The sequence below is a fragment of the Pristiophorus japonicus genome, chromosome 21 (assembly GCF_044704955.1).
Source record: "Pristiophorus japonicus isolate sPriJap1 chromosome 21, sPriJap1.hap1, whole genome shotgun sequence".
Taxonomy (NCBI): Eukaryota; Metazoa; Chordata; class Chondrichthyes; family Pristiophoridae; genus Pristiophorus; species Pristiophorus japonicus.
The window spans coordinates 39,659,174-39,671,571 of NC_091997.1; the positions used below are offsets into that span (position 1 = coordinate 39,659,174).

The 12,398-nt window shown below is 44.8% G+C and overlaps 1 protein-coding gene across 4 annotated transcripts in view; it reads left to right on the forward strand.

Annotated features, from left to right (window-relative positions):
* Positions 1–12,398, forward strand: part of LOC139233964 (F-box/LRR-repeat protein 20) — a 177,421-nt gene that overhangs the window by 6,882 nt on the left and 158,141 nt on the right. The gene's annotated exons all lie outside the window — the stretch shown is intronic.

Genomic DNA, 12,398 nt, shown 5'->3' on the forward strand with positions numbered 1-12,398 from the left:
CCTGGTCAGGTACAGAATAATGGGCACACACTGCCTCACAGGCTATAGATTGTATCTTCCAATTTGCACATCGAGGGTCTTATTGAGCAGGAGTGACCAAATCCTGTGTCTTTGTGAACAGCTTAGATGATTATCATGGTTCCCTGGGGGCCACATGTAAAGTTTCAATGATGTTCCTATTAATCTGCATGTATCTCAAGCTGCATATACTAGATCTTAGTGTCCTGGTTTGTCATTGAGGCAGCAGCTATAAAAACAACCATTTTCAAATTTCCAGGCCCATAAAACTCTTAAGTTGGAAATGTAACCACAAATAGAATTGAGTTGCCTGGGCCTTGTGGATTGCCATGCCTCCCAGACCGCATGCTGTTCATGGGCAATGGTTTGCAGGCCTCTGTTATCCAGCTAATACAGTTCATCATTCCAAACTTGCCATTGTGCTTTGTTTCAAGCCTTACTTAACGAAGAAAATGAAGATTTTTTTTTGTGAATGTCAGTAATTCCAGCTGTGGCTCAAGTCATAGCCCTCTCACCTCTGAGTCAGAAGGTCCTGAGTTCAAGTCCTACTCCAGCCTCTTGAGTACAAAATCTAGGCTGACTGAGCGAGCACTGCACAGTCGGAGGTGCTGTCTTTTGAATAAGTCTGCCCTCTCAGGTGATGTACTATTTTGAAGAAGAGCAGGGAAGTCATTCCCCGGGGCCCTAGCCAATATTTATCCCTCAACCAACATCGGTAAAACAGATTATCTGGTCATTATCTCAGTGCTGTTTGTGGGACCTTGCTGTGCGCAAATTGGCTGCCACATTTCCCACATTACAGCAATTACAATAATTTTCAGCAGGCCTTCACCATACAGCTTCAAATTAATGCTAAAGATGGTCGATTTAGATGTATAAGTATAGCACTGATTTAAGAGAAGCATTTATAAAAATTCAATAAAGAAAGACTTGCATTTATATAGCACCTTTCCTGTCCTCAGGCTGTCCCAAAGCACTTCACAGCCAGGGGACTTCTTTTTAAAGTACAGTTACTGTAGGAAGTACTTATAAAATATAGTCACTGTTGTAATATAAGCAACAATTATGTGGATCCCTGTTATTCCCCCCTGCTCCACTGGCTTCCGATTGGAAACCTGCAGCTTAGATTGGTACCTCTGGGGTTGGAAAGTATTGCAGGATACAGATGAAACTTTATTTCTGTTTGAAAGTTTCAGTGGTCCCAGATAATAAGGGAACTTGTGCAGAGGGAAAACTCCCCTCCCCTCTCCCCCCCCGACCTCCTTCAAACTGCTGGACAGTCTGTTTTTACAGCAGAAGTGAGCACTTCCACTCGAGCAGTGGGCTGCATGTGGTCCAGCAATGTATATAGCATTTTTCATGTCTCCAAGTTTGAAATGTAGTCCTTTATTGTTATGTAGGCAAATGCAGCAGCCAATTTTCACACATGAATGAGAGAAATAACCAGTTGATCTGTTTTGTTGATGTTGGTTGAGGATTGGACAAGACACTGGGAGAACTCCCCTGCTCTCCTTCAAATCGAGCCACACAGATCCATCTAAACAGGCTGACATCTCAGTTTAACATCCCCTCCAAAAGATGGCAGCTCTGAAAATACAGCACTCTCGACCCCTCAATACTGAATTGAAGTGTCAGCATAGATTATATGCTCAAGTTCTGGAGAAGGGCTTGAGCCTACAACCTTCTGAGTTGGAGGCCAGTGGATGCAATGTACGGTGGGGTGAGGGTGTGTGGAGAGGGAAATGTTTAAAATTTTTGTTATTTTCTTTTCACTTTTGGTGTATATTTTTTCGATAGTTTCCGGTGTAACAATGCACCACATCCTGTAGGTACATTATGGTGTTATACTTTGGAACTCTTTGAGAGCTGATTGTGGATAACTTGTAAATGACCCAGCTAATAAGTTGTATGCCTAGGAGAAGGGGTTCACGAGGATAAGGTGGCACAAGAGGTTACTGTACAAGATAAAAGTTCACTGGGTGGGGGGGTACTATATTAGCATGGATCGAGGGTTGGCTAACAGAAAACAGAGAGTCGGGATAAATAGGTAATTTTCCGGTTGGCAAACTGACTAGTAAGGTGCCGCAGAGATCGGTGCTAGATCCTCAACTATTTACAATCTATATTAATGACTTGGATGAAGGGACCGAGTTTAATGTAGCCAAGTTTGCTGGCTACATTACAAAGATGGGTGGAAAAGCAAGTTGTGAGGACACACACAACCTGCAAAGGGATATAGGCAGACTAAGTGAGTGGGCAAAAATTTGGCAGATGGGGCATAATGTGGGAAAATGTGAGGTTATCCACTTTGGCAGAAGTAATAGAAAAGCAAATTATAATTTTAAATGGAGAAAAATTGCAAAGTGCTGCAGTACAGAGGGATCTGGGGGTCCTTGTGCATAAAACACACAGTTAGTATGCAGGTACAGCAAGTAACCAGGAAGGCAAATGGAATGTTGACCTTTATTGCAAGGGGGATAGAGTATAAAAGCAGATAAGTCCTGCTACAACTGTACAGGATCTTGGTGCGGCCACACCTGGAATACTGTGTACAGTTTTGGTCTCTGTATTTAAGGGAGGATATATTTGCATTGGAGGCTGTTCAGAGAAGGTTCACTAGGTTGATTCTGGAGATGAGGGAGTTGACTTATGAGGGTAGGTTGGGCCTATCCACATTGGAGTTCAGAAGAATAAGAGATGATCTCATTGAAACTTATAAGATAATGAGGGGGCTCAACAAGGTGGATGCAGAGAGGATACTTCCACTCATAGGGGAAACTAAAACTAGGGGACATAGTCTCAGAATAAGGGGCTGCCCATTTAAAACTGAGATGAGGAGACATTTCTTCTGAGGGTTGTAAATCTATGGAATTCTTTGCCCCAGAGCGGTGGAGGCTGGGCCATTGAATATATTTAAGGTGGAGATAGATAGATTTTTGAGTGATAAGGGAATAAAAGGTTATGGGGAGTGGGCACGGAAGTGGAGCTGAGTCCATGATCAGATCAGCCATGATCTTATTGAATGGCGGAGCAGGCTTGAGGGGCCAAATGGCCTATTCCTGCTCCTATTTCTTATGTTCTAGCATTGCCCTCATTACCTCCATTGGTGCTTTCTTTTGCATTATAATTGACTGACTAAAGTTTAGCCTGGTCATGGCAGTTTTTACATTTTCCTTCTGATTCCTGCCGGCAAGATGCACGCTGTTGTGTGGCTAGGTTAAGAGTGAGTAAACCATGAATGGCAAGTTTAAATGCTAATTGATACAAGCATTTTGTTTGGATCCCTTCCGTTCTACCATGAGAGCTAGTTTCTATGTTCAGAAATGTACTTGTGCTCAGAAACTGCTTTGTGTGTTTTTTGGGAACGTGCTGTGCAATTGCTTACTGTTGGACTTTGTTCTCCTATAGTGCCAAATGTGTTTATTCACAAGGTGTCGGGTAGAGTTAAGTGTTTGCAGATAAATTGTATAGTGTTGGTGTCCCTGTTTGTATAAGCAGGAAAAATAAGGGGAACTTGGGTGTGGGTATAAGGCTAAGGCATTGATACTGATTTGAGGGTTTCAGAAAGCAGTAAATAGTTTACAATTGTCCATTGAACCCAAAACTCTGGCCTTGAACAGACACCTTTTTGAGTTATTTCATTCTTGGAGCATTTTTTTGTTGATTTTTGTAGGGCTTTCTTGTGGCTGACCAAGGACCATGGCTATCATTATGGATTCTAACAACAACTTGTATTTATATAGCGCCCAGGGCACTAACTGCATTGTGCATCAATGCAGTACACATCATGTTGTAGGATTAATGATTATGCTGTATTTCTGTATATGGGAGAGTGGGACAGCAGGCAACTTGCAATTTAGTTACTGGTGGTCAGAGGCTGTGAGGGGTATGTGGTCTTGAGGTACTAACTGATCAGGTATGGTAGTGGCTTGAATGAGGAACATTTGGAAATGTGTCGACCATTTCTCCCCTCCACAGTGCATTGACCTATTGTGGGTATGGTTCCATTGGCAAAACTTATTCATCAGTACCTTGCTAAAGCTACCATTCTTAATGTGCCAGCAGGTGAGTGTTAGCAGACTGTTGCAGCCAAGCCATGAATGCACACTGTTCAGTGATCAGGAGTGGAAACCCTGGCATTTTCCTCAGCCCGGTTTCTAGCCATGGGCCTGTGCAGACACACTCCAGGTCCTGGTCTTTACTTCCCCTGGACAGCGGTAATAATGAATGCAATTCTACGCATCGATTCTAAAACAGCTTATCCTCAGACTGACTTGCCGCACGCAGTGCCATGGGAGATCTTGTGTATCTCCAATACACAAAGTTGTATATGCTTTGTGCAGCTAGAACCCTGGTTATGAAGTTGTTTGATACAATATTCAAACTAATGTACAATTTTGATCGAGTTTGTGAGTCTTCAATCACAGAATAGACATTGGGGATAGATTGTGACTTTGTGTGATAGTGTGAAACCAGTGGTCGCAAATTGGCAGTTTATTTTACATCTCGTGATTTGAGGGCAACAGAAATAAAAAATGGGGATGATGTAAAACGGGTTGCTGACTTGCTAACACCTGTTTTGCACTATTGCACAAAATCTACACCTTGCCCCAGTGTCCAGCAATGTGCTGGATCCTCTATTACTGTGCTTCTTCAAAATGTTGAAGCAGCTAAGAGAACCTGTTTGTGTGCGTGTGTGGGTGTGGGTGTACACCATATACTCTACTGATAAACCCACATCTATGTAAATTTGTTGCAGACTAAGCGCATTTAAACCACAAGCTCATATATTTTCCTTACGAAGTAGCTGCTGTGGCATTGCTCATGGGCCAGGGAGCAGAGGCCCAGGGGCAGGGTTGTCATCATAGGCAGTCCTTCAAAATCGAGGAAGAATTGATCCCACTCAGTAAGTTCTCAGGTGACTGAACAGTCCAATATGGGAATTACAGCCTCTAACAGGTGAGGCAGACAGTGATTGAGGGGAAGGGTGGATGGGGAGCCCGGTTTGCTGCACGCTCCTTCTGCTGTCTGCGCTTGGTTTCTGCATGCTCTCAGCGACGAGACTCGAGGTGCTCAGCTTCCTCCCGGATGCTCTTCCTCCACTTTTGGCTGTCTTGGCCAGGGTTTCCCAGGTGCCAGTAGGGATGTTACACTTTATCAAGCAGGCTTTAAGGGTGTTCTTGAAAGGTTTCCTCTGCCCACCTGGGGTTTGCTTGCCGTGTAGAGCATTTGCTTAGGGAGTCTCTTGTCGGGCATGCGGATGATGTAGCCCGTCCAACAAAGCTGGTCGAGTGTGGTCAGCGCTTCGTTGCTGGGGATGTTGGCCTGGGCGAGGACACATGCAAGCAGTGATCCTGACCAATGGATCCGCCACAGACCCAATCCACGTCCGAATGGGGTCAAGCAGGGCTGCGTCATCACACCAATGGTCTTCTCGATCTTCCTTGTTGTAATGCTCCATCTCACTATCAACAAGCTCCCTGCTGGAGTAGAACTAAACTACAGAACCAGTGGGAACCTGTTCAACCTACGCCGCCTCCAGGCTAGATCCAAGGTCATCCCATCCTCTGTCGTCGAGCTACAGTACGTGGATGACGCTTGCGTCTGCACACACTGAGGCCGAACTCCAAGCCATCATCAACGCTTTCACCGAGGCATACGAAAGCATGGGCCTTACACTAAACATCCGCAGGACAAAGGTCCTCCACCAACCTGACCCCACCACACAGCACTGCCCTCCGGTCATCAAAATCTACGGCTCGGCCTTGGACAGCAAGGGCAGGCATCGATGACTAGGTCCAACACCGCCTCCTGTGTGCCAGTGCAGCCTTCGGTTGCCTGAGGAAACGTGTGTGTTCAACCAGACTCAAATCTGGCACCAAGCTTATGGTCTACAGGGCAGTAGTGATACCCACCCTGTTATATGGCTCCGAGATGGGGACCATATACAGTAGACACCTCAAAGCCCTGGAGAAATACCACGAGCGCTGCCTCCGCAAGATCCTGCAAATCCACTGGGAGGACAGACGCACCAATGTCCATCTCCTCGTCCAGGCCAACATTCCCAGTATTGAAGAGGCAGGGTACGGAGCAAGTGGTAGTCAAGAGCCGAGGCACAGGGAGAGAGGAAAGAGGTTGGGGCTAGCTGAGGCCAAGGTAGCAGTAGTAGCTGGCTGGAGTTGCGACAGTTTTGCATGTTTGCTGGAATGAAATTCGAAGGTCTCATGGATGAGAGCTGAATGTTAGTTTTTTTTGGATGCTATCTGCTTATTTTCGTAGTTGAAATACTGAATCAATTAGCTCAGACATGAGCTGAAACTGACCCAATCCGAGAGCTTGAAAATGACCACTATTCAGACTGTCTGCCACTTATGTGCTATTCTGGATATTGGTAACATTTATTTGCCTGCCCAGCTTTGTTACTGTAGGATTTCTCTGTCTTATGTAATTATTTAGGTGTCGGTGGTAACACTCTTGCCTCTCAGTCAGAAGGTTGTGGGTTGAAGACCCACTCCAGGGACTTGGCACAAAAATCCAGGCCGACACTCGTGCAGTACTGAGGGAGTGTTGCATTGTCAGAGGTGCCATCTTTCAAATGAGATGTTCAGTCTGCTCTATCGGGTTGATGTAAAATATCTCATGGCACTATTCGACGGAGACCAGGGAGTTCTCCCCGGTTTTGTGGCCAATGTTTATCCCTCAATCAACGTCACTATAAAACAAATTATCTGGTCATTATCTCACTACTGTTTGTTGGAGCTTGCTGTTTACAAATTGGCATTTCCTACATTACAACAGTGACCACACTTCAAAAGTACTTCATTGGCTGTAAGGTGCTTTGGGATGTCATATGGTTGTGAAAGGCGCTGTATAAATGCACATCTGTCTTGTTTTTATTGAGTTAAAATAGGTTTTTGTGTTATACTGTGAATAAATACATTTAATAAAGTAACTGGTTTTGAAAACATTTTCAGGAGAGATTTGAGAAAAATAAAACTCATATTTCCTGGCGAGGAAATGCCTGGAAATTAGTGCGATCATTTTGACTCTCAACTGAAAGTCGAGAGGTTGATTCCTGCGACTGTTGTCCATTACCCCATCAACTCACTTGTTTTAGTCTGGAGCGAGTGTGCTAGTATTTGGTGACTGGAGTGTAGGATGGAGCGGTGTGAAAGCAGGGTAGGGGATGCCTGTTGAGTGGGTTTAGGCAAGATCAGACTGTACCAGCTTACTTGTGTTTCACTCAATCAGCTCCGCTGGGCAGGCCACATAGTTCGCATGCCAGACACGAGACTCCCAAAGCAAGTGCTGTACTCTGAGCTCCTTCACGGAAAACGAGCCAAAGGTCGGCAGCGGAAACGCTGCAAGGACACCCTCGACCTCCCTGATAAAGTGCGACATCCCCACTGACACCTGGGAGTCCCTGGCCCAAGACCGCCCTAAGTGGAGGAAGTGCATCCGAGAGGGTGCTGAGCACCTCGAGTCTCAACGCTGAGAGCATGCAGAAATCAAGCGCAGGCAGCGAAAGAGCATGCAGCAAACCAGTCCCATCCTCAATGACTCTCTGTCCCACCTGTATTGGACTGTTCAGCCACGAGAAAGCTCACTTCAGAGTGGAAGCAAGGTTCCCTGTTTCTGAGGGACTGCCTATGATGATGACTTGTGTTTCAGTCACATTTTTACTGGCTGATGTAGAAGAGATGTTAATTGCAGCCGTAGGCCATTCACCTGTAGTGGGAATAGCTACATTTTTCCATCACTACAGTATCGCCGTAGCATTGTAAAGTTATTTGTTTTGTAACATAAAAAGCAATCCACACTGAAGCCCTCCACTGAGCCTGGAAGTGAGTGACCTATTGTGCCAGGAGGCATTAATGTAGCTCTCCTGATGACTTGGTGATTAAAGGCATTAAAGCTGCACAGACCAAGAGAGCCCCTGTACACATGACCTGCCCCTAAACCAGCAGGTGGAGGCAGCTCACACTGCTTTAGGCAGGCATTTGTTTTGCTGCTGCCTATGATGGTGACTGTGTGTGTGTGTGTGTGTGTGTGTGTGTGATGTCAACTTGGGTTCCCTGACCCACCCTTTCCTTTAACCACTGTCTGCCCCACCTATGACCAAGACTGTAGGTCCTGCATTGGACTCCTCAGTCACCTGAGAACTGAGTGAAAGCAAGTCATCCTCGACTCCGAGGGACTGCCGATGATGATGACTCTGTGTGTCTGACCTGACTGACTGACTGACTGGCTGACAGACAGATACTGTGTATGTGTGTCTGACCTGACTCTCTATGTGTGTGTCTGACATTTATGTGCTTTATGCTGCTGGAGGCCCAAGCAATGCATCCTTAATAGTGTTGCTGCTGAAGCCAGGACTGCTGTTGGTGACAGCGCTGTGATGTGAAGTGGGCCTCAGACCCTTTAATAGCCGCTTTATATTTGATTTCATTTTATTTTTGAGACTGGCATCTTGCCGGCACTTGCAGTACTAAATCCACTTCCTTATCCCAGCAGGAAACACATAGGCAAAAGCAAAATACAGCGGATGCTGGAAATACTCAGCAAGTCAGGCAGCATCTGTGGAAAGAGGAACAGTTAACCGTTTTCAGGTCGATGATCTTCTGTCCGAGCTCTTAGTTAAGAGATTTAACTAGTTGTAAGCAAATGCAGAGAGGGGGTGGGGGTGGGGGTAGGGGGGGTGGGGCGGAAAAGACCTCCCCTTTTACTACATCCTCTTCCCACTATCCAGGGTCCCCAAAAACTCCTTCCAGGTGAAACAGCAATTTACTTGTACTACTTTCAATTTAGTATACTGTGTTCACTGCTCACGATGCGGCCTCCTCTACATTGGGGAGACCAAACGCAGATTGGGTGACCGCTTTGCGGAACAATCCAAAAGGGTGGTCTGAGCTTCCGGTTGCCTGTCACTTTAATTCTTTGCTCCTCTTTGACCCCTCTATCCTCTGCCTCCTACAAGCTCAACATAAGTTCAAGGAACACCACCTCATCGTTCGATTAGGCACTTTACAGCCTTCTGGACTCAACATTGAGTTCAGCAATTTCACATCATAACCTCTGCACCCATTTTATCGGATGACTGCTGTTGATTCTGATACTCCTATTTACACCCCTTCTAGACTCCCCATTTTGTTTCTTTACTTGACTCATTACCATCTCCTTTTGCCTCGCATCACCATTCCTTTTGTCATTTAACCTCTCCTGCCTGCCACCCTATCAGACCTTTCCTTTGTTCTCTTCCCCCCACCCCCCACCCCCATTTCCCTGCCCCTGCACTTGCTTAAAACATAATCTTTTTCTAACTTTTTCCAGTTCTGTCACCTTCGTCTTCAAACGTTAACGCTGTTTCTCTCTCTCCACAGATGCTGCCTGACCTACTGAGTATTTCCAGCATGTTCTGTTTTTATTATAGGGGGCACATAAGCTTAGTTTTCAACAAGTCTAGGAGAGTGGCATTTAGCATGGGCATGGTTGCCTCCGCTCTGAATTTAAAATAGCGGTCAAATAAAGACTGCTTGGCCTGGAGCTTCTGAAAAAAACAGCGCAACTAGCAGAACAGTTTGCCTGAAATCATCGAAACCAGTGCAAAAGATCAAATTTCAAGAGCAAATTACGTTATATGCAAATTGAGGCTCCACGATATTTTACACTGATTTAAAAAATATTGTGCTGGAAGTTGACCCCGCCGACACAACTGGCCACACCCCCAGACCGAATTAATCACCACAGCGAGTTAACGCTAATTGCGCCAGTTTGTGGACACTCCATAGCTCTTAAAATTAAGCTTTTTTTAAAAAAAAAAAGTCACAAGGACACAGCAGGCACATTTTAAAAGCTTTTAAATATTTTAATTTACTAAAACTGACACTACACCAATGTAGCTAGTAAATGGTTCTGCATAGTTCGTCATCTTCAGTTATTAAAACTCTGGTTACTCGCAGGTGGTAGTCTAGACACTTACAAAAAAATAAGCATTTATAATAAACTAATTTTCAGCTGCATTAATAAAGCTACGTGAGTTTACCTCTCCTAAATATATCTAGGTATTTTTTTAATGCAAACATTTCAAAAAAATTAGATTCTAAAACTTTGCCTGGTTGTGCTGGTTAATGGAAGAGTTTATGTTTGGTGATATGCAAATGAGGCTGAGTGGAAGCTTGAGCAAAAAAATTTACTTTTGCAAAGCTAGCGCAATTTTGAGCACACTTTGCCCCCAGATTGCTGATTGTGTCCAAAGCGGTCACTCCTGGTCTTTGCTGGCCTTTATGTTAGAAAAGGGTAGCTGATGGTACACTTAATTGTACTGCTCTCAGCTGCACTTGGAAATAAAGCTGGCCTTCCTCATCTTGCTACTCGTGACTTTTGCTCAGAACAAGAATCTTCCATGTAAGCCTGTAAAGCAGGCTGAGCAGATTCGCTGCGTTAGTCTGTGTTCATGGGACTGGACAACATCAGATTCCCTGACTCGCCAGTGGGGAGAGTGTTCCCCAGGCCTGCCCTCTGGAATTGGTCTTCAAGCCTATAGAAATTGGCGATAAGGACTGGTGCCCAAAGAGTAACAATGAAGTATAAAAGTGGATACAGACTGCTTTGTTTTTATGCTGATCTTTCAGTTATGAGGCTCAGTACTAAATTTGTCTTGGTAACCAGTTAATGTATCCACTCAGTTTTTAAGAGGTGGCTCCCTGGATCAATAGAGAACTGAATGACCTGCTATCTGCTGGGATAACATACAAGAGCAGGGTGTGTGATGTCGATGGTTTTGTCGCTAACACTGATATACTTGTGGATAGGAGGTGGGGGTGGTGTGGTGGAGCTATGACTACTTTGGGACAGGCTGCTTCGTGAAAACGAGGTATAGTGTCGGAGTACTTTAACTGCTGCTTTCCACCTCCAAATAGAGGCCAGAAATCTATTGCTACCCCAGACTTCTCTATAATGTAGTGTACGGTTTCAGAGCTGCCAAGTCTTGGGATTGCATTTGCACTATAAAGATGAAAGATGGTTTCTGTGCTGCACTGTCACCAAAGTTGGATCAGGAACTGGATTAACACTAAAATTGTCGGTGCAGACTACCCAGTCCCTGAACCTGGTGCTATTTGATTGCTTTTGGCGGGGTGTGGGGGAGGGCGGTGGCAGAGAACAAGAGAAAATCGGCTGAGGAGTGAGTTTTCCATCTAGAATTTAAATGGGATGGGCAATTGGGTAGACTCCTTTTAGAGACGTGCTCTTCCTTGTCTGATTCTGCTGTAATAGTGGGCTGAGGCGATCCAATAGCCTAAGTGAATCTGCATTGTGGTACAAGTCTACCCTAACTTGTATCCAGTGAGAGATACTTATTCTCTGATAAATTTTTACCTCGCACCTTTTTTTTAAAAAAAACACAGCTTGTGTTACATGGGTTTGTAATTTGTCTTGTTCTTTTTTGGATTATAATTCTCTTGCCCTAACTTATATTTTCCTGAAGTTAACTGCTATTTTTCCTGAATGTTTTCCCCTTCCCATTGACCGCTAATCGTTTTTTCTTCTGTCCATGGACAATACGTTGTCTGTAGCGCTGGGCACTGTGGTACCTCCTTAGCACTGGTTCCCCCGTTTGAGACCTAGCTGAATCTCACAGCCTTTTCCAGCAGGCCATTGTCTCTGCGCCAGCTCTCTGTTTTCAAGCTGCAATTCTGGAGGCGCAGCAAGACCAGTAAGCATGGAAAGAAAACCTACACATGTCGTCAGTCTCAAATAGAATGCTGCAAACAGCAAGTCTGTCGGCATCCGGAATAAAAAAGGCAGGTTAATGTTCCCCCGGTTCCTCGAGTGACCCATGCCTGAAACATGAACCTGCTGAAGGGCCTACTCTGTATTTGCAGCATTTTCTGTTTTTATTTCAGACTAGTAATCGGTTCATTTCCTCTTTTTTTTTATAGGACTAAATCTCCAAGTAATTTTTTTTTTTTTTACAGATTTTATAACAATGTATGTGTACTCATTAAAGATTTGACGAGTTTTAGTTTGGTTGATGATGAGAATTTTAGAGCAGCGATGAACATAAGATCATAAGAATTAGGAGTAGGCCATTTGGCCCCTCAAGCCTACTCCGGCATTCAGTGAGATCATGACTGATCTTCTACCTCAACTCTACTTTCCTGCACTATCCCCATATCCCTGGATTCCCTTAATATCCAAAAATCTATCGATCTTTGTCTTGAATATATTCAAAGTTTGAGCATCCATAGCCCTCTCGGGTAGAGAATTCCAGAGATTCACCACCCTCTGAGTGAAGAAGGTTCTCCTCGCCTCAGTCCTAAATGGCCGACCCCTTATTCTGAGACTCTGACCTCTGATTCTAGACTCCTCGACGACTCAGC